Raw genomic sequence first — 26,601 nt, forward strand, 5'->3', positions numbered from 1 at the left:
CAAAGGACCCAGAGTCTTTTCATAAAAAATATTTAAATAATAATTCAAGGGAGATTATTAGTATAATAGTAATCAAAGTAAATCTATCAGAAGAGTGACTATTTCCAACTAGGAATCAAAATGGCTCCACGGAGGAGAGAAAGTGTTATTTATAAAGTTCCAACTTTACATAGTCCACATAACAATGGTATGATGCTGGTATGATCCCCATTTTACATGAAAGAAAGTGAACCTAGAAAAGTTAAGTACTTGCCTAGTGTCATAAAATTATGCCAGATATTTAAAAGGGAGTTGAGGCTAAATAACGAGTTACAAACAGGTGCATTGTACTTTTCTCTCTGCCATGTGTGTTTAAAATTATACATAATTTTACCTATACACTGTTGGTAAGAATAATTCCAAAACCTCTTTCTCTTTTCAACTAACCATTATCAGGGTCCAAAAATAGAGATGGCAAACCAGCCTATAAAATTGTTATTATTATATCCCTTTTACATATGAGAAAATGGGGGCTTAAAATGTGTTAAGTGACTTGCTTGGTATTAAGCAAACAAATGGTGGATCCAGAATTTGTGTGTGGGTCTTTTTTAACCTTTTTATTATGGATATATATATATAGTTTTTCTTTTTTAAAAGCTTGTGTTATAAACACTTAACATGAGATCTACCCCTTTAAAAAATTTTTAAATGCCTAATACAGTATTGTTAACTATGGGTACAATGTTGTACAGCAGGTATCTAGAACATTTGTATCTTGCTTAACTGAAATTTTATGCCTGTTGATGATCAATTCCCCACTGCCACCTCTCTGCAGTCCCTGGTCACCACCATTCCACTTTGATTCCAGGAATTTGACAATTTTAGAGACTTCATATGAGGGGGATCATGCATGTCCTTCTGTGACTAGCTTGTTTCAATTAGCACGATGTCCTCCAGTTTCATCCATACTGTTGCATATAGCAGGATTTCCTTCTCCTTTAAGGTTGAATAATATTCCATTGTATGTATATGCCACATTTTCTTTATCCATTTATTCATAGATAGACTTTTAGGTTATTTCCACATTTTGGCTATTATGAATAATGCTGCAATGAACATGGGAACTCATATATATCTTTGAGATCTTGATTTTAATTATTTTGGTTAAATCCCAGAAATGGGATTGCTGGATCATATGGTAGTTTTATTTTTAAATTTTTTTGAGGAAACTTCATACTATTTTCCATAGCAGCTGCATCATTTTACATTCCCACCAGTAGTGTATTGTGGATAATTTTAAGCACTCATTGTAGACAGAAAAGTACAGTGCCTCTGCATGTACCCATTATTCAGCCCCAACACTCGTTAGCTCACAGCCACACTTGCATTTAATGAAACTTCCTTTACGTCTCTGCCTACCGAATTGTTTTGAAGCAAAAACCGTACATAATATTTCACGCATAAATATTTGAGTATGTGTCTCTGAAAGAAAAATACTCTTGTTAATGAACCCAGTCATGGTGCCATTTTCATACATAAGAAGACCTAGTCATGTCTTACATCATCAAATATCTAGTCAGTATTTTCTCATACATGTTTTATTTTATTTTTGTTTGTTTATAGATATTATGTTGCTGGTTTGTTCTAATTGGATTGCAACAGGGTGCACCACTGCATTCTCTTGGTACATCTCATGGATATTTTAATTTCATAGGCTACCTTAACTTATATTAAAAAATTTTTGAAATTGATCTGTTGAAAAAAATGAGTAATTTGTCTCATGAACTTTCCTGCTTTCTGGATATCGCTGATTGTACTCTCATTTTTTAAAGAAAACCTGTTTCTCTATTCCCCATGTATTTCCTGTACTGGTGGTTAGATCAGGAGGCTGGATCCATATTTAGGTTACATTTTTGGTAAGACTACTTCATAAATGGTGTTCTAAACTTCCATCAAGAGAGGCATAATGTCCAGTTGTCTACTGCTGTGGCATTAGGTGCCACTGAGGATCATTTCCCAGATCCAGAGTTTACTTTGGGGTTTGCAAAATGGTAATATTCCAATTATGTAATTACATCTTTATATGTTAGTTGGAATACTTCCATAGACAGATTTTTTTCTCATCAACTTTTGAATACCCTGAGGTATAGTTTTTACTATAAAAACAAGTAATCTGTATGATTCTTTCCCTTCATCAGTTTTTAGAACATGGAGTTGGTTTCCTAGCATCCTCCAAAGGTGATCTTTTTTTAAAACATGATCATTGGAATTCCTGGATTGATTTCAACCCACTGATGTTTTTACTCTTATTGATGCTGAGGATGACTCATCTTTGTGCAGTGGGAGCCACTTCAAGATGTTTCATGAGCCCTTTTGACACTATTCCAATATTTTTTTGATAACTTCCTTGCTTTCTGGAATGACAAAATACTAAGATTCATCTTGTAAATTGCCTGCCCCTGACTTTTTTTTTTTTTTTTTTTTTGCGGTATGCGGGCCTCTCACTGTTGTGGCCTCTCCTGTTGCGGAGCACAGGCTCAGCGGCCATGGCTCACGGGCCCAGCCGCTCCGCGGCATTGTGGGATCTTCCCAGACCGGGGCACGAGCCCGTGTCCCCTGCATCGGCAGGCGGACTCTCAACCACTGCGCCACCAGGGAAGCCCGTCCCTGACTTTTATATCTGTCTCCTTTACATGTTACCTCTCATCACATATAAGTAATAATTTTATTTAAATATAGCTTAATCTCCCATTGTATGTGCATGTATACACACACATATATACACGCACAGACTCCCTTTTTTCAGATAAATGGTAATACAATATATAGTATACATATTGCTTATACTACTTGCTGTTTTCATTTAACAATATATCCTGGAGACCACATATTAGAAAGTACTTTTTTTTTTTTTTTAAACCAGCTGTATGGTGCTCCATAGTAAGTATCTCGAAGTTAATTCAATTCATCATGTATTAATGGACATTTAGGTTGTTTCTGGTATTTACCTTTTTAAATCATGCAGTAAATATCCATGTGTATACATATTTTCATGTTTATCTTTTAGATAGATTCCTAGAGAAGGGGAAAACATAAAAACATATGTAGAATCATTAAATAATGCCAAATTGCCCTCCATTGGGTTCATAACATTCTGCATTCTTTTTAGAAACACATATGTGCCTGTTTCCTCTTAGTCTTACCAACTAAATATGTGATCACACTATTGATTTTTTGTCATTGTGATAAATAAGATATATCTGTGTAACATTAATTTGTATTTCTCTTATTATGAGCTATTTTTTTAAATTATGAGACATATAGAGTCCTAAACATATGAGAAACTGCATTGCCTGTACTGCCTTTTCTGGAAACTATCTACTCACGTCTCTAGCCTGTTTTTCTTTTTTTTTTTTTTTAAACATCTTTATTGGAGTATAATTGCTTTACAATGGTGTGCTAGTTTCTGCTTTATAACAAAGTGAATCAGCTATACATATACATATTTCCCCATATCTCTTCCCTCTTGCGTCTCCCTCCCTCCCACGCTCCCTATCCCACTCCTCTAGGTGGTCACAAAGCACTGAGCTGATCTCCCTGTGCTATGCGGCTGCTTCCCACTAGCTATCTATTTTACATTTGGTAGTGTATATATGTCCATGCCACTCTCTCACTTCGTCCCAGCTTACCCTTCCCACTCTCTGTGTTCTCAGGTCCATTCTCTACATCTGCATCTTTATTCCTGTCCTACCCCTAGGTTCTTCAGAACCATTTTTTTTTTTTTTAGATTCCGTATATACATGTTAGCGTATGGTATTTTTATTTCTCTTTCTGACTTACTTTACTCTGTATGACAGACTCTAGGTCCATCCACCTCACTACAGATAACTCAATTTCACTTTTTTTTTTATGGCTGAGTAACATCCCATTGTATATATGTGCCACATCTTCTTTATCTATTCATCTGATGATGGACACTTAGGTTGCTTCCATGTCCTGTCTAGCCTCTTTTTTAAATAGCATTGTTGTTATTTTAATTTTGCTTATGAAGTTGTATTTGCCATGCATTTTTTTTTTTTTGGCTGTGCTACTATGCAGCATGCGGGACCTTAGTTCCTCTACCAGGGGTCAAACCCATGCCCCCCTAGTGGAAGTGTGGAGTCCTAAGCACCGGACCACCAGGGAAATCCCTGCCATGCACGTTTAATCTTAATGTAGTCAAATTTATTAATGATTTTCCCTACTGCTTCAATATTTTGAGTGGGAAGAGAATTTTCCTTGCCTTTCGGTTATAAAGAAATTCAGAAATATTTGTACTTGTGTAATTTCATTTTTTATATTCTAATTTCTAATTCCTTTAGAATTTTCACTGATTTCTGGTGTCAGAAATGAATTCAATTTCTATTATTTTCATGTACTTATCCAGTTATCCCAGCACCATTTATTAAAGTGCCCATATTTCCCACTTGATTTGAGACTTCACCTTTGTTGAATACTACCAGCAATTGCATATATTTCTGGAGTCTTTAGTCTTTCTTATTGACCTGCCTGGCTACTCATATGCCAACACCACACTGTGTTGATTATAGAGACCTTAGGGTATGCTTATATATCTAATTGGGTCAGCAATCCCCTTGCCTCACTGTTGCTCTTCTTTTTCAAGTGAATGTAGGTCTTTGAACACCAAATTCAATTCAATGTCTTTTCACTAGACTCTACTTCCTTCAGTAAGATGTCACAAAAACAGAATGTTTAGACTCTTTTAAATAGGAAAATAGGAAAGTAAACCTGTGAAAGAATTTGATGGCGAAAATGGGTCAAGAATAATTTTGTTTTTGGTATTTGTTTTAATTAAAAGACTAAGAAGAACCAAGCCTACTGAGTCCACTTAGTTTTTTTGTCTTCTATAGATCTCCTTAGAGAAGTTATGTATTATCCTGATTTAGCAATCAAAATTTCCATCGTGTGGATCCCTTGATTAGGTCTGATTGTGTTTGAAAACACTAGAAGAATTAAGATTTATTAGTGATAACACCCTTCTAACACCTGGCAGTAAAACCCTGGATATCCGTGTAAGATCCAAAGCATGGTGATGTGGTTGCTATGTTGGAATATATTGGAGGGTGTGTGTATGTCTGTGTGTGTGTGTGCACACGTTCTTCACCACTATTCACTAGAATAACATGAGGTTTAACGTTCATATTGTCAGTCTCAAAAATTCAAAGATATTTCTTAACATGGTAATCTGAGGGGAGAAAACAATAATTATAATGTGTGGGGATCCTGAAGTCTGACAGTTGTAGCTGCAAAGAATTTTACTAAGGGACTATTTGAGCAAAATGTTGGGTTTTCAGGTTGAGCATTATTGTCATAAGTGATCCTGTTTTTAAAAGCTTGATTTTAGGTGGCGGGTGGCCATTGGACTCAGTTGGAGGATGGCTGCGGCCACGGCGGGTGGATCCCCGGGCCAGTCCCCTGGCACTGCCGTCTGGACTGTGTCGCAGGCACTGCAGAGGTGAGGGGACTCTTGGTGCCGCCAGGCTGTGCTCTTCTTCCTCAACAACATCTCCCTGGACGGGCTGCCCTTGAGTTTCTGGAAGACATGGTGGGATGTGCCTCCCTTCAAAGAACCAAACATACATCTGGATCCCCAAGACACAAAGGCCCGAATAAGTCTCACTTCATCAATAATATGAGGCAGTACAACACCAGGAACAGCAGGATTATGCTCATCTGAGCCAAGCAGTCCCTGTGTGCAGCCTTCTCTGTCTTGCCCTGTGGAGAAGGCCTGCGTGTCAGTGACCTGAGGGTGGACAGCCAGAAGCAGAGGCATCCGTCCGGTGACGTTTCCATGTCTTCTGAGATGGTCTTCCAGTTGGAAGACTTTGAGCTGGGGGCAGATGGAAAGGTTGTGTCTTACCAAGATCTGTACCCCACCAACACCCTGGTCATGCTCAAGCTGGCCCACTGCCTCAGCCCTGACCCAGAGTGCCTCGTGCTCTGCTGGGGTCCAGATGTAAACCTGTCCTGACCAGGGTGGCACCAGCTGGCTCAGAACTAGGGGCCAATGTGGGGGATGCCCTGGAGTACAATCCCAGCCTCCTGGCTGACCTTCAGTGACCCTGCAGCAAGCACGTCCTCATCTTCACAGCCTACATGACCACAGTGATAGAGTATGTGAAGCCCTCCCACCTCAAGAAGGACATGAAGGAGACCTTCTGGGAGGAGTTCCTGCACATCAAGCTGATGCTGAGCAAAATTAGGAGTTTAAAATGAGAGATGCAGAACTTGTCCCAGGAGTGTGTTTTGGAGCCTGTGACAGTGCCAATGGCCTATGTGTACTTTAAGAAGCTGGTCCTGCAGGGCAAACATAACAAGGAGAACTGCAAGCTGCTGAAGAAACAGCAGATGAAGGAGCAAGGTAAAAGCCCACCAGACCAAACAAATAAAGAGGAAATAGGTAGTCTACCTGAAAAAGAATGATGGAAATGATGATCCAAAATAATCTTGGAAATAGAATGGAGAAAATACAAGAAATGTTTTAAAAGGACCTAGAAGAACTAAACAGCAAACAAACAATGATAAACAACACAATAAATGAAATTAAAAGTTCTCTAGAAGGAATAAATAGCAGAATAACTGAGGCAGAAGAACGGGTAAGTGACCTGGAAGATAAATAGTGGAAATAACTACCGCAGACAGAATAAAGAAAAAAGAATGAAAAGAATTGAGAACAGTCTCAGAGACCTCTGGGACAACATTAAATGTACCAACATTCGATTATAGAGGTCCCAGAAGAAGAAGAGAAAAAGAAAGGCACTGAGAAAATATTTGAAGAGATTATAGTTGAAAACTTCCCTGATATGAGAAAGGAAATAGTTAATCAAGTCCAGGAAGCACAGAGAGTCCCATACAGGATAAATCCAAGGAGAAAAATGTCAAGACGCATATTAATCAAGCTATCAAAAATTAAATACAAGGAAAAAATATTAAAAGCCGCAAGGGAAAAACAACAAATAACATACAAGGGAATCTCCATAAGGTTAACAGCTGATCTTTCAACAGAAACTCTGCAAGCCAGAAGGGAGTGACAGGACATATTTAAAGTGATGAAGGGGAAAAACTTAAAACCAAGATTACTCTACCCAGCAAGGATCTCATTCAGATTCGATGGAGAAATTAAAACCTTTACAGACAAGCAAAAGCTAAGACAATTCAGCACCACCAAACCAGCTTTACAACAAGTGCTAAAGGAACTTCTCTAAGTAGGAAACACAAGGCAAGGAAAAGACCTACAATAACAAACCCAAAACAATTAAGAAAATGGTAATAGGAACATACATATCAATAACTACCTTAAATGTAAATGGATTAAATGTTCCAACCAAAAGACATAGACTGGCTGATTGGATATAAAAACAAGACCTGTATATATGCGGTCTACAAGAGACCCACTTCAGACCTAGGTACATATACAGACTGAAGGTGATGAGATAGAAAAAGATATTCCATGCAAATTGAAATCAGAAGAAAGCTGGAGTAGCAATTCTAATATCAGACAAAATAGACTTTAAAATAAAGATTATTATAAGAGACAGAGAAGGACACTACATAATGATCAAGGGATCAATCTAAGAGGAAGATATAACAATTGTAAATATTTATGCACTCAACATAGGAGCACCTCAATACGTAATGCAAATGCTAACAGCTATAAAAGGGGAAATTCACAGTAATACAATCATAGTAGAGGACTTACACCCCACTCGCACCAATGGATAGATAATCCAAAATGAAAACAAGCAAGGAAACACAAGCCTTAAATGCTACATTAAACAAGATGGACTTAATTGTTATTTATAGGACATTCCATCGAAAAACAGCAGAATACACTTTCTTCTCAAGTGCTCATGGAACATTCTCCAGGATAGATCATATCTTGGGTCACAAATCAAGCCTTGTAAATTTAAGAAAATTGTAATTGTATCAAGTATCTTTTCTGACAACAGTGCTATGAGACTAGAGATCCACTGGAGGAAAAAATCTGTAAAAAATACAAACACATGGAGGCTAAACAATACACTACTCAATAACCGAGAGATCACTGAAGAAATCAAAGAGGAAATCAAAAAATACCTAGAAACAAATGACAATGAAAACACGACAACCCAAAACCTATTGGATGCAGCAAAAGCAGTTCTAAGAGGGAAGTTTATAGCAGTACAATCCTACCTCAAGAAACAAGAAACCATCTGGACTTCAGACACTACAAAGCTAAAGTAATCAAGACAGTATGGTACAGGCACAAAAATAGAAATATAGATCAATGGAACAGGATAGAAAGCCTAGAGATAAACCCACACACATATGGTAACCTTAACTTTGATATAGGAGACAAGAATATACAATCGAGAAAGGGCAGCCTCTTCAATATGTGGTGTTGGGAAAACTGGACAGCTACATGTAAAAGAATGAAATTAGAACACTCCCTAACACCATACACAAAAATAAACTCAAAATGGATTAAAGACCTAAGTGTAAGGCCAGACACTATAAAACCCTTAGAGGAAAACATAGGCAGAACATTCTATGACATAAATCACAGCAAGATCCTTTTTGATCCACCTCCTAGAGAAGTGGAAATAAAACCAAAAATAAACAAATGGGACCTAATGAAACTTAAATGCTTTTGCACAGCAAAGGAAACCAAAAACAAGACCAAAAGACAACCCTCAGAATGGGAGAATATATTTGCAAATGAAGCAACTGACAAAGGATTAATCTGCAAAACATACAAGCAGCCCTTGCAGCTCCATATCAAAAAAACCAAACAATGCAATCCAAAAATGGGCAGAAGACCTAAATTCACATTTCTCCAAGGAAGATATACAGATTCCCAACAAACACATGAATGGATGCTCAACATCACTAATCATTAGAGAAATGCAAGTCAAAACTACAATGAGGTATCACTTCACACCAGTCAGAAGGGGCATCATCAGAAAATCTACAAACAATAAATGCTGGAGAGGGTGAAGAGAAAAGGGAACCCTCCTGCACTGTTGATGGGAATGTAAATTGATACAGCCACTAAAGAGAACAGTATGAAGGTTCCTCAAAAAACTCAAAATCGAACTACCATACAACCCAGCAATCCCCTACTGGGCATATACCCTGAGAAAACCATAATTCAAAAAGAGACATGTAACACAAGGTTCATTGCAGCACTATTTACAATAACCAGGACATGGAAGCAACATAAGTGTCCATTGCCAGATGAATGGATAAAGAAGATGTGGCACGTATATACAATGGAATATTACTCAGGCATAAAAGAAACGAAATTGTGTTATTTGTAGTAAGGTGGATGGACCTAGAGTCTGTCATACAGAGTGAAGTAAGTCAGAAAGAGAAAAACAAATACCATACACTAACACATATATCTGGAATCTAAAAAAAAAAAAAAGGTTCTGAAGAACCTAGGGGCAGGACAGGAATAAAGACATAGATGTTGAGAATGAATGGACTTGAGGACACGAGGAGGGTTAATGGTAAGCTGGGACGAAGTGAGAGAGTGGCATGGACATATATACACTACCAAATGTAAAATAGATAGCTAGTGGGAAGCAGCCACATAGCACAGGGAGATCAGCTCGGTCCTTTGTGACCACCTAGAGGGGTGGGATAGGGAGGGTGGGAGGGAGATGCAAGAGGGAGGAGATATGGGGACATATGTATATGTATAGCTGATTCACTTTGTTGTATAGCAGAAACTAACACACCATTGTAAAGCAATTATACTACAATAAAGATGTTAAAAAAAAAGCTTGATTGTACTTGAGTACAGTATCTTTCTGATATAATTATTTTGTGATGAGTGGGAGGAAACATCCTTGCAGGTTAAAAAAAAACAATGACTAAAACAGTTGATGAGAAAAAAAGTAACACATCTGTTATTTTGGAATCGAATGTTGAAGCACAGAAGTGGTCTCATAATTTTGGCATTTCACCAATTTATGATACTAAAAACTGATTATTAAGTAGACTTATCACATGCCAAGCACTGCATAGGTCATTATGGATATACGTCATAGTAAGTTAGGGAGGCAGAGGTAGGTAATGAACAAGACTATAACGAGGTGATGCTGTGGAAATGCAGTATAGGCAGACACTAACTGTGCTTGGTGATATAGGGAGGATGCCAAAGTAGATACGAATGTCCAACTTGAAACTTCTGAAGCATTTATTTTTGAAATTTCTTACATTTAAGGGGCCTCACTAATTTTAATCATCTGGTGCTGTTCTAGCATGACTTTTATTTTTTTTAATTGTGAGATTATTTCCTCTTTTCTCAAAATGATGATTAGGTCTCTTTTTTAAGCCAATTATTGTAACACCAACAGGTCATATTTTTTTTTTCAAAAAGGAATTCATCTACCCCTACATGATCTGCTCCCTTCCCTCTATTTCCTGTTTCAGTTAACAGAGTCACAATTTATGATGTAGTCTAAACAGACACCTCAAATTGAACCCATAGCTAATACTCCTCCGATTCCTGTATTCAAAAGTCTTGAAGTCTTGATAATTCTCTGTGAAATATTTGTTGAGTATGTCCCCTGCTTTCAACTCCAATAACCACTGCTTTTGTATTTCTTCTGTATTCTTGCAATCCATTGAACTGGTCACCCTAATATTGTTGCTGCCGGAAATACCTGTCAAAATTGAGTTAGTATAAAATCATTCCACAGCATAAACCCTTTTACACAACTTCCAATAATGTCCTTCCAAACCTGGCCAATCTCCAGCCACTTAACGATACCTCATGATGGCATCCTCCCATCTCATCACCATTCTAATCTTAGCGCTATGTTCTCCTTACCCCGAATGACTTTGCTGTTCACTAAATATACTGTGAATCTTCAGGTCATCATGACTTTTAAACATTCTCTTCTATGCTTGAAATGCCACTTCCTTATACTTCTGCCTTTTAAATTTCTCCTGTTTGAGGTCACAATGAAAGACTGACATCTTTGAAGAGAAGGGCATGTATATGTATTTAAATACATACATACATACATATATATATATATATATATATATATATATATATATATATATATATAACTTTTTCCCCTTGCACTTTGCACTTAGCTCAGTGTTTAGTGTATAGTAAGAACTCAATAAAGATTGTAAAATGAACATTAACCCAGTTGGCTACAGGGAAATATATTGATCTGAAGGGGTACATTACTCATGGTCCCAGTGGGAAACAGAGATGCACTTAGATGAAATTCTGATGAGTAGTTAGAGAAGGGACTATTTACAAAGTATGAATAAGCAAACCAATGAAGGATGTTCAGGCTCTAGCTACCAGCAAAAGAAGCTAATGCCACTCCTAGGCCTGAAGGGATGAGGGGAGAAACTAGACTTGTTAACAGAGTCCAGTGAAAGCTGGAGGTGTGAAGGGACTTCCAGGGTAGCTGCAGAGACATCTGACCACTGCCAGAATTATGACTCCAAAGCAGGTGGCAGTGAGGGAGACATTCCTGACCTGTCTTCTCTCATGCTCAGATTTCCTAGTGGTGCCTCCCACTGGCTAAGTCCAACCAGAAGCCAGAGAACAGGAGAGCAGAGATGATAGTCTGTGTGGGACAATCTGTTATGACACAAAACTGAACTTGGAAGGGCAGAGAACAGAATGGACAGCACAATCAGAGAATAAACAGAATAAGAAATGTGCTCAAACCTTAATATTAAATAATGGATGCCGACCAGCCTCTGGAGCAAGATGCTTATGATACAGCCTCCAGTAACTAAGTTGCCTGGGAACACATACCTTAATTAAAATCTCTGAATATTTTCCTTATCCACACCCTGTAACAGCAACAGCAAAAATGACAATAGTGACAATAACAATTACCACTCACTACGTGCCAGATGCTGTGCTAAACACTTCACTCATTTTGTCATTTATGCCTCATAACAGTCCTCGTTTTGTGAATGAGAAATAGTCACAGAGGTCAAGTAACTTGCCAGACGTGCAACTAGTTAGTAGAGGAGCTGAAGTTTGAAACCAGGTTAATGACTCCAAAGTCTTTTAATTCCTAAACTGTATCAGTGCAAGGAGACTCAATATTCTGTTCAATAGGAAACCATAGCATCTTCCAGTAGAATTGTGCAAGGTGAAATTCTCCCCTGAGGCATCTGGCAGGAAATTGTGACTAGTGTCTGTGCAAAGGAGACCTAGGGAGGAGGCTGCTATTTTTGATGTAAGTGCAAAGATAGGTCATTTTACTTTCAATGAGAAAAAGAAAGATAAAAATGCTAATCAAATCTACTGAGCATCAGTTACCTGGGAGGGTTTTAATTAGAAAATCTCAGTGAAAGTGCCTAATGAAACCATAGTACTATAATTGAATATAGAGACATGTTGGTAATTAAATGATAATGTAGAATAAATCCTTTACTTAATAGGTTTAATTCTGTTTTCACATTGTGCATTAATGGGGTGTCCCCCTGCCCAATATATTAGTGCCTAGCAGAGATAGGATACTTTATCTATTTATCCACTAAAAACTTGATTTGGTACCATAGAAAAGTGCCATTCCTTTCCTTTGCCTTTCTCATGAACTAGAGCTACTTAGGTGTGTTTTGTCTTGTCAATTAGGGCACGCTAAGCAAAAGAGACAAATATTCTCTTCTTACTTCCTCAGCTCATGTAGTTTGAATACATGTTTTGTGTTCATAGAGGAATACATGTATTCATAGAGGAAACTGGACCTCACAGAGTCAGGACTGGTCCATCCAGGTCTCTGCTTCATCCAGGTCCCTTTGGAGGAGAGAAGTTGAGAGGCTGGAGAGAAGCCTGTCAGGCTGGGTCATCTTTGCAGGACTCAGGGTGGCTTTGTGACAACCAAAACACCAAAACAGGGGCCCTAACTCACTGAGCAGGGCTCTATACCATGCCCACATCTCTGCCTTGCTTTGGTCCTGAGCAGCCTGGATACCCAAGGTCCCAGGTTAAAATTTTTTTGATAATAAACTTCTGAGTCCTTGGGACTTCCAATTTTTGAAGGATCTGGAAGAAACTGTTAAACTTACTGCTTAATTATTTCTCCAGGAAGTAAAAGGCATGCATCATCACTTAGGATGACTGCCAGCCAGCCCAACAGATGTTTTGCCAGTTTCTGAATTTTTCAGGGGGACATGTTTAGATTTATGCTATTCATTTGAAGTCTAGTTGATGTTTTTCCACTTAGATTCTTATCAGTTTGTTATTAGACAGCATGTTCACTTCCATGTTTTATTAAAAAACTGCTGATAGAGTGATAATTCTTAGCTATATTGGCACCTAAGTTGTTGAAGAAGTTAGAATTATTAATTTGAAAAGCATAATTTTTGGTTTTATTAAGCAATTTGAAGGAAAAATACTTTTGTATAAAGGATATTATTTTGCTTTTTGTTCTCAGTGTAATGCCCCATAAATTATTTTAGTGTGGAAAGCTCTGGCAAACGTTATTACAATTGACACATTTTCAAGGAGAAGATGAATAATTCAAACATTCTGGAATTGCAAAAGCACCATTTCTTGCTCTCTGTCTGTCAAATCATTTTCATTTAATAGACTTTTATATTCTTTTTTCCATTTTTTTGGTATGATAAGGATACCTTGTCTTAAGTCTCCTTAGGTGATATCATGTGAATTTCTAATTGAAACCCTTTCCTTTTACACTTAATTTCTTTGGAAGCAGGAATAAGGCACGCAGATTCATCATCATCAGCTAGCATTCTTCCTTGATCCTGTTGGTGTGTACAATCCAATCTCTCCACCTTTCTCCCTCTTAGAAAATGTGTGCTTCCGTTAGCATTTTTCCCTTAATTATTTTATAGTCTATTAGAGTTTGAGCCTCAAACTGTTAAGAAGAAAACAATTTCAAGGTTTAAATCATTTCTTTTTTTTTTAAGAATCAATTTTATTTATTTATTTATTTTTGGCTGCGTCGGGTCTTTGTTGCTGCGCGCGGGCTTTCCCTAGTTGTGGTGAGCAGGGGCTACTCTTCTTCACTGTGTGTGGGTTTCTCTCATTGCAGTGGCTTCTCTTGTTGCGGAGCACGGGCTCTAGGCATGCGGGCTTCAGTAGTTGTGGCTCGCGGACTGTAGAGTGCAGGCTCAGTAGTTGTGGCTCACGGGCTTCGTTGCTCCGCAGCATGTGGCATCTTCCCAGACCACGGCTCAAACCCGTGTTCCCTGCATTGGCAGGCGGATTCTCAACCACTGTGCCACCAGGGAAGCCCTGAAATCATTTTTATTTAACCTAAAATTTAGACGAATTATGAAATTTTCAACATGGGCTCCTGCATAAAATAGACTGTTTCAAACCCATTGTTATTTCAGCCACGCTGGTGACCACATTTGGAAGCAGTTATCAGAAAGTTATCACTATGACAGACAGAGCAATTAGAAAACCCAACCACACTGTAGGTTACATCCTGAAGGAAGAAGCTCTAAAACATGGAGCGTTTCACTAAGGCCATATCCTGCTACATGGTGATATCCACAATATCCTAACTCTGCTTTTAAAGGGAAAATAAATCACTTTTTTCTTAAAGTGAAAATAAATCATTTAAAAGATTCTTCCTCTTTTAGGATAACAGAATTTGGGATATTTGGAAAAAAAATCTAGAAGTTTTGTGTCAGTAGTTGAATAACTAATTCCTTCATTCCCCATCAGGGTGTTTTGGTTTTGTAAAGACCATGAAGATGAAACAGCTAAGTTTCATAGTTTCTTCTCCAAAGGTAGGCAGTTCACTTTTAAAAGCAGTTTAAAAAATATTGCTAATGCATATATAAAACTAAACTATGCACAGTAAGAAAAAAAAAACCACTGCTATATCTCTGATGTGTAGATACATATAGTATTCATTCATATTTTTTGAATGAATTAGCTATCTAAAAGACACTGACTAAAATTTACATGCAGTATAGAGTTAAGTGGCAGCCATCCAAAAGATGGTTATTGAAAGCTTAATATTACCAGTACAAAGAAGGCATTAGAGATGTTAATCTCCCAATGTAGTTGCTATGACATTTCTGAAACTGTTGCCAGAACTAGAAGTGCTTCAGAGAATTAAAGATATTGAAAAGGTTATCATCTATAGTTCTCATGCTTCATCAAGAAAGAATTCATACTAATTAGGATATTTTGTTTATGCAAATAATTTTATCTGCATGACTGTTGTTAGCATTGATTATTATACTCAATGTGCTTTGTTAATTACTTTTGTAAAGTTCTCACCTATACAAAGCTTGCAATAGCACAATACATCCAGTTTCGTGAGAGCTGACAGTAGGCCACTAACAATAAAACTTTACATGAATATCATGTTTTAAATGACAAACAGATACAGCAAAATAATACTAACATAAACTCTCTAGAAAAAAAGAAGCATGCACTGTTTTCAAGGTGAAGTTGAATTTCTTTTGGTCTTTTTTATAGTCTATCAGCAAACTATATCACAAATGGGTAGCCATAAAACAACAGTGTACTTAAATACCACCCTCTCCACATACATCCACACCCCCCAACACACACAGACTTCAATATAATCCAACAGTTTCATTAAAAAAATAAAACATGAAATGCTTTAAAAAAATAAAAAAAATAAAAGCAGTTTTTAAAAAAATGTCATCCTAATTTCAGTGAAAAAGAAAACTTTGAGGATACCTCTGCACTAAATTTTCTTTTGTGGTTTTTCATCTAAAAAGAGATTAGTTAATTTGAATATAAGTATGGTGAATCTGTGAGGCCCAAGAAAATATTTAGGCGTTGACTTGGTGGGTATTTTAGAAGATAAATTTTGGACTTTTTCCAGTTTTTCTATTTAAACCATTCCAAAGTGAAATGATGGCAGTATACTGCAATTCTAGGCTGGCCTGTTTTTATGTTTGAGAGATAGCCCTGTATCAAAAAAGAGTGAGGGGAGGGATAAATTAGGAGCTTGGGATTAACATATACACACTACTATATATAAAATAGATGACCAATAAGGACCTATTGTATAGCACAGTAGGGAACTATACTCAATATTTTGTAATAACCTTACAAGGGAAGAGAATCTGAAGAAGAATATATGTATATATAGTAGCAATGCTGAGCTGAGGGACTCAGGGGCAATTTCAGGTGCTCCTGGGAGTTCTTGAGTGTTGCTGCCCTGTCAGGACCGTCAGAAGATACGCTACTAGACTTTCCTGCTTCTTTTGTTCTCCTGCTCCAACAGAAGTGACTATTGCTTTCATTAAGAGCTATTGCTCTTTGTTAGTGAATCCTTTATGTAAATAGCAGTTGGATTATTAGCTTTGGGGATGTTGATCCTGTGATGTCCTCCTTACTGAGGAAAGATAAATCTGATTAGAATGAAAGCTCAGAAACTTCTTGGGAGACTTTGAGTTAATTGCATTGACTTAAGCCTCCCATGAAAATTAGGTTTCATAAAAGTCATTTTTATTGAGGTAGGTACAATTTATGTAAAATAAATCCGTTTAAAATATACAATTTGATGAGCTTTTACAGATGTATGTACATGGGAGGTAATTGTTGCAATTATGACACAGAACATTTCCATCACTCTAGATTTCTGTGCCCCTTTGCGGTCCATCTTTCCTTTCACACAGACCCCAGGCAAACACTGATCTATTTTTGTTTCTCTAGATTAGTTCACAACTTTCTAGAAGGTTATGTAAATGTAAAAAAAAAAATACTGCATGTATTCTTCTGTGTCTGACTTTTTTCACTCAGCATAATGATTTTTAGATTTTTACATGTTATGTATATCAGTGTTTTCCCCCTCTTTGTAATTATTAATGTAGTCCATCGAATAAATTTACTATATCTGCCTTTCAACCTCAACCATCTGATGGGTTTAGGAAAAGTTATAATCTTGTAGATTATTCAGCTTTTTTATGTTTTAGGTCAGACGTGATGCTGTCTTGTGGCTTTCTACATCCTAAGGAGAAGTGGAACCTTTAATAAATGTACATTTAGATTTTAAACAATTAAAAATAAGTCTGTATTGTGCTATGTCTTGGTTTATACAAAGGACGGCATCAACGTAATATTTAAAAAATGTTTATGTGTCTAAGGACATTGTTATAAATATATATATAGCGAAGTCAGGAAATGTTAGAATTGACACTTAAAATAGAGAAAAATGTTTGATGATGCAATCTGGGACATTTCTAATTGAGAACTTGGGGCAAAGAATTGTTGGTCAATGACATTTCAGGCAGCATAACAGCTCAAAATGTATGAGATCTGAGAGTTTCTCAATTTTATACCCTGAGTTTTGGCTCTTTTGAAACTATCTTAGTTTCAAGCAATTTAATGTTGTTTGATACCACAAATGAGATATCCTGTGTAACCATGAAGTAAGTACAAATTTTAAGTCTTTTTTATTCCAAAGTAGAAAAATGGGAGCAGTTTTGTGGAAAATTTTAGGGATTATTCAGAAACTAGTAGAGATAAAGACGTTTGATAGGCACATCTATATTTATTTCTAGAATAAAATATTTCATTCTTCCACCCAATTCTATTTTCTCTTCCTCATCTGGCCGAGTTGGCATTTTAAAACTAGTCTCAAGGTTGAAATTTTATTATACTTGAGTACTTTCCATCCCACAGTATCCATTTCTCACCTCTTCTTCTGTTTAAAAATATACTAAGTAGCAAGACTGTGAGAGGCATTATAAGACACCTTAGAGAAAAATTGATTTGTCCCTGACCTCATCTATGTATTCAAAATTTCTGGAGAGTGGGTTAAATATTCCTAAGGAGGTAAACATTGTTCCTTGGTTTGTTGCGTTAGTTTAGGGACAGTTCATGTCTAAAGATTGTGCTGTATTAATGAGACTCTTCCCCCTCAAATCTGCCCTCCTGGGAAGGAACACGGTAGCTGGTTAGTAATGCCCAACTGCACTACTTAATTTACCTTTTTAAAGCAGGAAAAGCAGGAGAGATCGAATGCATTTAAAACTGCAGGGGGTGTGGAGGCCGTAGGAATGTACTTTTCCCCATTACACATTGGCTGTTTTTAATCATATGAAAATTGCTGGAGGATCCTTAATGGGCACTAGTGGTTAGAACTCTGAATTTCACAAGCCTCACAAGACTGGGCTTGTCTCAGCAGACAATCAGTACCAGGCATGCCTAAGAGGGCTTCTTGGTGATTTTAATGACAATGTAGGCTGTCTGATGTTTTGAAAAGAAAATGACCCCTGAGATTGGAAGGATCAGCTGTAGTGGGGAAGGACAAAGCATGAAAACCACATCCATTTGTCTCACACCTACTGTAGTATCAAATTCCTATACCATTATTTATAGAAAAGGCTTTTATTTATATTTTATATTTATATTATTATATTTATTTATTATTTATTATTATATTATTTATATATATACTATATATACAATATATATAATTATATATATAATTATATATATAATTTATTATTTATAGAAAAGGTAGAAAAGGCTCCATCCAAACAATAATGGTCACACCTGGAGGTTATTTGGCCTACACCATCTGATAAGGCCACGGACCAAAGAAATAACGCCATGGGCAAGTCAGGGCTTTGTAGTGGAGTGACTGAGTTGGTCAATGAAAATGAATATTTAATGAGAGCTGGGCAGGTTCTGTGCATGTTGTATATTCCAAGATATATTTTCTGAAAAATCAAGTGATTTAAATTCCTGTAAGACTTTTCTGACAACAGTGATTTTAGGCATGCTTTAAAAAAAATTGTTTTCCAAAAGGATTCTTATTTGACATCAGAGATTTATCAGAAAATTTTTTAGCATTCAACCATTTGAGTCTTATTATGCATCTCCTTTGTTTATTCTTCCCTTAGATCTTAGTTTTGCCCACACTTCCCACTTGGAAGAAGCAAAATGACAAACAACACTAATTCCTTGGCTGTTAACTATTATTTTGAATAATCCTTAACACGGAGTATTTATTTTTTTATCACATGACTTTTACATAATAATAACATACTGGTTAGGGTTATCTTTTGAAACAGAAACTCTAAATGTGAAATGAATATAAAATAGTAGAACCTAAGAACAACAACTTTAGAAGAGGTTTTTTAAAACAATAAAATATTTTAAATCAGAACATCAATTTATTAACATCCAATAAGAAATAAGCTTTCAAAGCAGTCAGATACTTAAAAAAATTTTTTTATTGGAGTATAGTTGATTTACAATATTGTGTTAGTTTCAGGTGTACAGCAAAGTGAATCAGTTATACATACACATATAACTACTCTTTTCTAGATTCTTTTCCCATATAGGCCACTACAGAGTATTGAGTAGAGTTCCCTGTGCTATACAGTAGGTCCTTATTAGTTATCTATTTTATATATAGTAGTGTGCATATGTCAATCTCAATCTCCCAATTTATCCCTCCCCTCCCCTTTCCCCCCTGGTTACCATAAGTTTGTTTTCTACATCTGTGACTCTTTCAAAACAGTCAGATACTTGCTTCAGTGACCCTGAAGCTACGTGGGTAGACAGATCAGTAGGCTGGTAGGTATGCATACTGATGCTGGGCCTGTATGCTCTCACACCTCACATCGGTTCCTTGCCTTCCCTTCATTTTCTCTGTATCACAAGGGAGCTAATTCCTGTCATCTGTGCTCCTCAGATTTGAGGACAGAAGGAAAGAAATGTGGTGTATGTTTTCTCATCCATCTCTGCCTTAGGTGACTTCTTTGGTGGTGGCTGAGTCTCCTGCCTAGTTCTAGTTTCCATCAACTGCCCTGGACCCGTAGGCTACAGTAACACTCCCTCTTCCCCTTGTTCTTCTAGCCCAGTGGTGTTTGTAGCTTCCTGATGTTGCTAATCCCTGTATTTTCCTCATCAACATCTGTATAACCAATTTTCTCCATGAAGTACTTTGTACTGTCTTCTGCTTTCCTGGATGAATCTTGAATGCTAGAGCAGGCAGGGATTGAGATAAAGGGAAATTGGTTGTATGATTCAAATATTTAATGCTACTTGGGTTTCTTTAGTCAAAGCATAAAGCTTGATGAATACTGAAGTAAGGTCAGATTCATTCTGCCTAACTCAAGGGTAACCAGAAAACACTCAAATCTTCAGAAATCTTTCTGAAATATCTCTTTCTCTTCTCCTACATTAGTAAAACTAAATCTGTTTACTCTTTTTGATGCTTTAGATTCTTGTAGTATTTCTCAGGGTATCTAGGACCTTGATATTAAAACAGAATTTATAGATGGAATAATTAATATGATTTCTATTTTGGAGGCAGCTTTGAGGCAGTTTTTAAAAACCATCCTTTTATCAGGCTGTGTGTGTGCGTGTGTATGCTTGTCTGTTATCTTATGAATATATATTAAAAGGATAATACATACGTAGTGTTTTGCTATTTACAAATATTGAATCAAATACACTGAATGTTTTAACTTAAATAGAGAGGCAATGCCAGGTTAGTAAGGTTTCTCAGGAGCAGAATTTATCTTTGGATGGCCCAAAACTAGGTCACTGACAAACAGAGGATTTAGAAAACTCATTCAGTCATCCACCGTTCTTTAAATATTTAATGGTCACCTGCTATGAGCTAGGAATTGGAGCCACAGTGGTGAACAAGACAAATAGTGTTCATTGCAGTAAACTTAAAATCTGATGGAGAAGGCAGACATCCACAGGCAATCACAATAATGTAGAGGAAGTTATGGGGATACATAGGATTGAGATTTGACCTGGTCCAGAAGTTTGGGGGCCTAAGAAAGTGATCAGAAGATGGAAGATAATGAAGGCCAAAATTGGCCCAGGTTATCAGATAAGAGCCATCCATCCACTCATCCATCCAGTCATTTCTACAAACATTTGTAAGGGTCTCAGAAAGATGATAAACATGAATAAGCCTCAGTTGCCAGTAGGACTAAGAGTTTGTATGAATAAAAATACAAAAAGTTGACCTGATGAAGCAGGAACACTGGAAGTTGGGTAATGTATTGGGGTTTATTCCACATCAATAAATTCTGACTAATAGGGATTAATGACTTCTCCTCTGTGCTCTTGAAAGAGTTCATACTTCTGTTATAGCATTTTGGACTGTTTGGTCCAAGAAATTTCATTGAAAATGTGCTATATATATATACAATGGAATATTATTCAGGCTTAAGAAAGGAAATCCTGCCCTATGCACAACAAGAGTGAGCCTTATGCTAAGTGAAATAATCCAGTCACAGAAGGACAAATACTGCATGATTCCACTTATATGAGGTTTCTAAAATAGTCAAATTCATAGAATCAGAGTGGAATGGTGGCGGCCAGGGCTGCAGAGAGGGGACAATGGGGAGTTGATAATCAACGGGCAGATGAAAATGTTCTAGAGACCTGCTGTACCATATTGTGTCTTTAGTGAACAATTCTGTATCTTGCACTTAAAAATGTGTCAAGGGAAGAGATCTCGTGTTGTATGTTAGCACAATTAAAACAAATTTCATTGAGACCATCTTAATTTTACTGATGAAAACATTGAGGATCAAAAGGGATTAAAGGACTTGTCCAAAGTCACTGAGCTTGTAAGTGGCAGAGAATTAACACTGTGACAGTGTGGTGACGAGTGAGTCTGTGATCTCAGGCATGTCCCCTAACCTTCCAGGGTTGTTATGAGGATTAAAAAAGAAAATATTTAAATGACTTAACACAGTGCTTGGCACAGACTATTTAATTAATATTAGCTCTTACTAGCTATTAGACCTATGAATCGCCATCCAGTCTCTAAAGGCTCTGTTCATACATTTCATTTGATTCCAAAGGCAACACTGGGAAGGGGAAGGTAGGTGTGATCATTCCCATTTTAGAGAAAAAGAAACAATCCAGAAATATTAGTGATTTTCCCTAATAACACGTCAGTGATGGAGCCAAGAATCTGATGTCTATTTCCATTGTCTATTGCCTGTCAATCAAGCTGCTTCTTATTCTACTATAAGTAGTTATACAATCTCCCTCTCCTTTACTAGACTGGATAGACAAGTTCTTTACAGCACTGTCTCCCTTACCAGGCCACCTACTCTTCGAAGCCAGAGACTAGATTTTTTTTTCATCTGGCATGTTCTTGTAATAACAAGCACAGAGATATGAACATAGTAGGTGTTTCACAAACACTTGTTGAGTTAAACTGGGAGGCAGACAGAGAGAGGTATAGTGGATAATGCAAAGGAGGATGCTCCAGTGAGATTCTGAAACAAACACACTCTTTCCAATTTGCTGCAGCATACTAATGACTACTAAGAAGCTGCAGTTCCTATCTTTGAGTAATATTCCAAATTCTGGGCAACTTGACCTTCCTCTAGAAGATCTTGGGGTCCCCTGTGAACTTGAGGGAGTTGTTCCTTTAAGATTCTTCAGGTTTGTTTTCTTTCTTTCTTTCTTTTTTTTTTTTTTAAATGAGCTTTCCTCTTTTGTTGGAGCTGTGTGCTCAAGTTGAGTCTGGAAACCTGGGAGGTGGGAGTCTATGGCCTCCAGATGAAATTTTCTTTTGTGCCCATTGACAAACAGTCACTATATGACACCATGCTACTTCAAAGATCCTATTGTCCTATTCCTGGCCCTGTGCAGGGGTCTCACTTTGCGAGCACTCTCAGCGCAGTCCCTGCCCCTCCGTGTTGAGAGTGGGATGCTGAAGTCACCAAGGCCCAAGCCCCAGTCTTTTTTCTTCCCTGGCTTGCTAAGTGCTGAACGTGCCTGGGCACAGTGAAAGCTCTCTGACTCTCTCTGCCTCTGAGTGAGATTACTAACCAAATGTAGGACAAATTAGGAAACGATTTTCCTGGAAACAAGATATTTCTCCAGTCTGTAGCACCAAAATCATGAACCTCACATTAATAGTTACGCAGTCTCTTTTCATTCTGATGTAAATAACATTCAATTATGGAAGTCACATGTTATGCTTTGACAGAGCCATTTGTGAAAAGCCAGCAGAGTAAATCTGCACAAATATGCCACAGGGCCCTTATCCTGGAGCTTAGAAGGATGTCTGTGAGAGGTCTTTGCAGTGGTAACTTTATATTTCAATCATATGCCATTCAGTTATAATGAAACCTAGCAAAAATGCTCTGGATTTCCTGAGAGAAAAAATGTGTGGGTGTGGATGTATGTGTGTATTTGCACATACACACTTACCTAGATGTTTTCATTTTAGGAGTTAGTGTGGCCTTAAAAAGGCAAGGAGCACATCTGAGACTATATAGTATTTTAACTCCCTGGGCAAGCAAAACAGTTTCTAATGGGTGTTATTACTCTCTCAGTAACACAAATCATTTAAATGAGTTTTACCTAGATTATAATAAGGTACGGTAACTGTGAAAGATTTCACCCTTAACATAATCCAAAGAACATAGATCTAATTATTGGGAGCAATGTGTTACAATAGATGAAGAGACTATTTCACATGTATGGAAAGAGAGGTGTTTGCCATGTGTTAGGGAAATAAGAGAAGTCTGTTTCTTTTGAGATGTTTAATGCCATTTGGTAAACCATATCAGAGTGGACTGGTAGAAATAGCATTTGCATATTGACAGACCTTGCTAATGTCTGCTTCATTTAGCTGTCATGCATAATCACATATATGAAAGCCTTCTTTGAATAGATCTATTTCTGAGAACACAATTATAGTACATTATATTTGTGTAATTACTATATTCTTTGAGAGTGTCTTACATAGTATATCCTTTCACTTGTTTAGTTGCAAGACTTTTTTTTCATGCTTTCACTTGAAAAATTACTAAAACAGGGCTTTTGTCCAAATTCAAGATGGGCTTTCAGTTGATTAAAAATTACTAAATCTGACCATGCAAGCTGCAGTGGCTTAGTCCTCTTGCTCACTTTGTCTTCTTTCTCCCTTTATACTTGTTCTGATGGTACTGATGACTCATGGATCACACACAGTAAGGAGATTCATGGATTCTATGGAAAAATGAATCCCAAAAAATTTGACAACAAGAAACAGAGTAGTGACTTCTTTCTAAAATCTCTCTTGAGTCTTTTCAGTTCAGTCTTTACCTCTTGATGCAGCTTTACCTTGGCTGGCTCATAATCACAGGTTATAGCACTGTTGAAGTAAGAATGAAGATGAAATGAGGAAGGCAAAAGTTTCCTCTTCCCCTCTGTTCAGGAGATGGAAAACACGAAGAAAGAAGAAAGAAGAATAAAAGACAAGATTGTGGTAACAGTACCCAAAGATTTTGGAGCATTTTGTCAGGGGTGTTTTCTTGAGAATGCCCTTGTCCTCTTCTGTGTTTAATATCTTTCTAGCTCCTGGATTTCTGGCTTATTCAAATGGACAGTCTGGCTGTGAATCTTAGACACCCCCAGCCTTCCCCATGCATTCCCCGAGCTCCTTCCCCCATCTGCTTGATGTATCCATTCCTGCTTGATTTATTTTTGCCACCTGGCTCCAGTCTCTGGCATCACTTGTCACTTATCTTTATCTGCTCATGCCTGAGCACATTTTGCTAGTGTGAGGTAGTGGAAAGACCATAAGCTTTGGGATTTAAAATCCCAGCAACCCGTAACTGGCTGTGTGACCTGGGATATGCAAAATATTTGAGTCTCATTTTCATCTTCATTAAATGTGAAAAGAGATTATGAATATTTTCCTATGAGGGTAGAAGTGAAGAATGAATGAGTTAACAGGATACAAAGTGCGTATGGCAGTGGCTGGCACCTGGTACACATTCAATGCCTATATACCTCCTTTCTTCTGACTTCCACTCCCAGAGACATGTCTGCTTCATCCTGCACTGACTTTCCTGGCACTGCATACCCACTTTTGTCTAGTTTGACCCTATCCCTTTCCCTGCCATCTCCTTAATGAATATGGGTTTGTGGGTCATGACATTATGACAAGGATGACCAGTGATGCAGCCCCTATCTGCACCCTTCTAATTGTCCTCTGCTTCCTCCTTTCTTTCCTATACCTGTTATTAATGGCTTGTTAACAGTTAATCAATACCCAGCTATACTGTCTCTTGTTACCACTCTTGGCAAAATGCTAAAGAAGGGAAGGAAAGAATCAATAAAGATATAATCTGGGGTTGCTTGGGACTCACTAAATAATTTAAATCTTCAAAAATGTCATCATCTTAAGTTTAACAACAACAACACCACCATTTCAACATTTATACCTTATATCTTTTTTTCTCCTATTTATAGAATCACTGTAATGATGCTTTTCTCTCTTATTTAACCAATCCAGAGTGGTCTTTATTTCCCTCTAATTCTTTGAAGTATCCTTTGCCAAAACTTTCTGGTCTCCCTCCTATGGCCTTATTTTCACCAGTTTTGTCATAAACTGTGCTTTCAACTCTGATTATATCACAAATAGGTGATTTGAATTTTTCCTATTTAATACCTCAGTGATTAACTTCAAAAAATGGTCATGGACGATTTTCCTGCCAGCTCTATGTTACTATGGTTCTTTATCTTTTATGAGGTACTTGAATTTCTGAAACCTTCAGCTTAAAGACTTTAAGAAGTATAGAAACTCAGCATGCTTAACACCTTTAAATAATCGACATGACATCCTTATTAAGTGGTCACGTGGCCCAGCTTGAATAATCCCAGTTAGGATGTAATCATTGAATCTCAAGGTGTCAACCCACTCCAAGACAGCTTTGATTATCAGAAAGCTAAACCAAATTACCTTTCCCATTAACTCTTTCCTTAATTTTAACTTTGCCACTTGAAGTCAGATGGATCAGACTTGGTTTCCACTTTTAAACCACTATGTATCTGAAGACAGCAGCTATGTTGTTCCCTCATATATATTCTTCCAGCCCCAACATTTGCTACATCAGGATAAATGTTTCTATTTACTCCAATTATCTGTAAAACAAATGTTTGTTAACACACGATTTATCACATTTGCCATAAAGTTAGGAATTTATGTTTCTATGTGGTAATGCCACAGAAATAATGGTCATCGAAATAATCCCCAGTAGATATTATATGCTAGAGACAAACAAACAAATAACAAAAATAAATGTGTTTGGATAAGTGCCATGTAACAGAATGTTTATGTGAAGGGATAGCTTTGCACACTCATCTACACTGAGTTAAACACATAATGTATAGGAACAGTGGACCATATATATATGCACAAGGGAGTGAGTGATAAGACTTTAGAAATTACTAATGTGTCATTACCTTTTGTTGTCCATGATTTTGCCCAAGTCAATCTGAGCAACCATCTGCCTGATAGGGGAAGATAATTTATTGTAAAGAATGATGAAGAGGAAAACTGAATAATATAGAGTTTCTGACATGAAAAACAGGGACAAAGTGAAATAAAAGCATTATAACCCAGACTATGATCTTGAGAGACCGTTTTCCAGATCTCTTTATTTTTCCGTCTAACATATCAGGTACTTAACCGCGAAGATCCCCCGCAGAGAAGGTACCCTTCCATCCATGATAGCAAAGCCCTGTGCCTAATAGATACAGAATGTAGAAGAAAGAGCAAAGCCCACCTCATTCCCAATTCTGGAGGAGGAGGATGGGGAGAGGCCAGAGAGGAAGAGAAGGAAGGAGCACATTGA

The 26,601-nt window shown here is 37.2% G+C and overlaps 1 pseudogene across 1 annotated transcript; it reads left to right on the plus strand.

Annotated features, from left to right (window-relative positions):
* Positions 1-120: 120 nt before the first annotated feature.
* Positions 121-26,601, plus strand: LOC309792004 (CDK5 and ABL1 enzyme substrate 2-like; annotated as a pseudogene). Its single transcript has 4 exons — positions 121-198; positions 5,384-6,400; positions 14,711-14,775; positions 26,428-26,601. The product of its transcript is annotated as a CDK5 and ABL1 enzyme substrate 2-like (transcript).

This window comes from Mesoplodon mirus, assembly GCF_964341445.2.
Source record: "Mesoplodon mirus genome assembly, chromosome: 16".
Lineage (NCBI taxonomy): Eukaryota > Metazoa > Chordata > Mammalia > Artiodactyla > Ziphiidae > Mesoplodon > Mesoplodon mirus.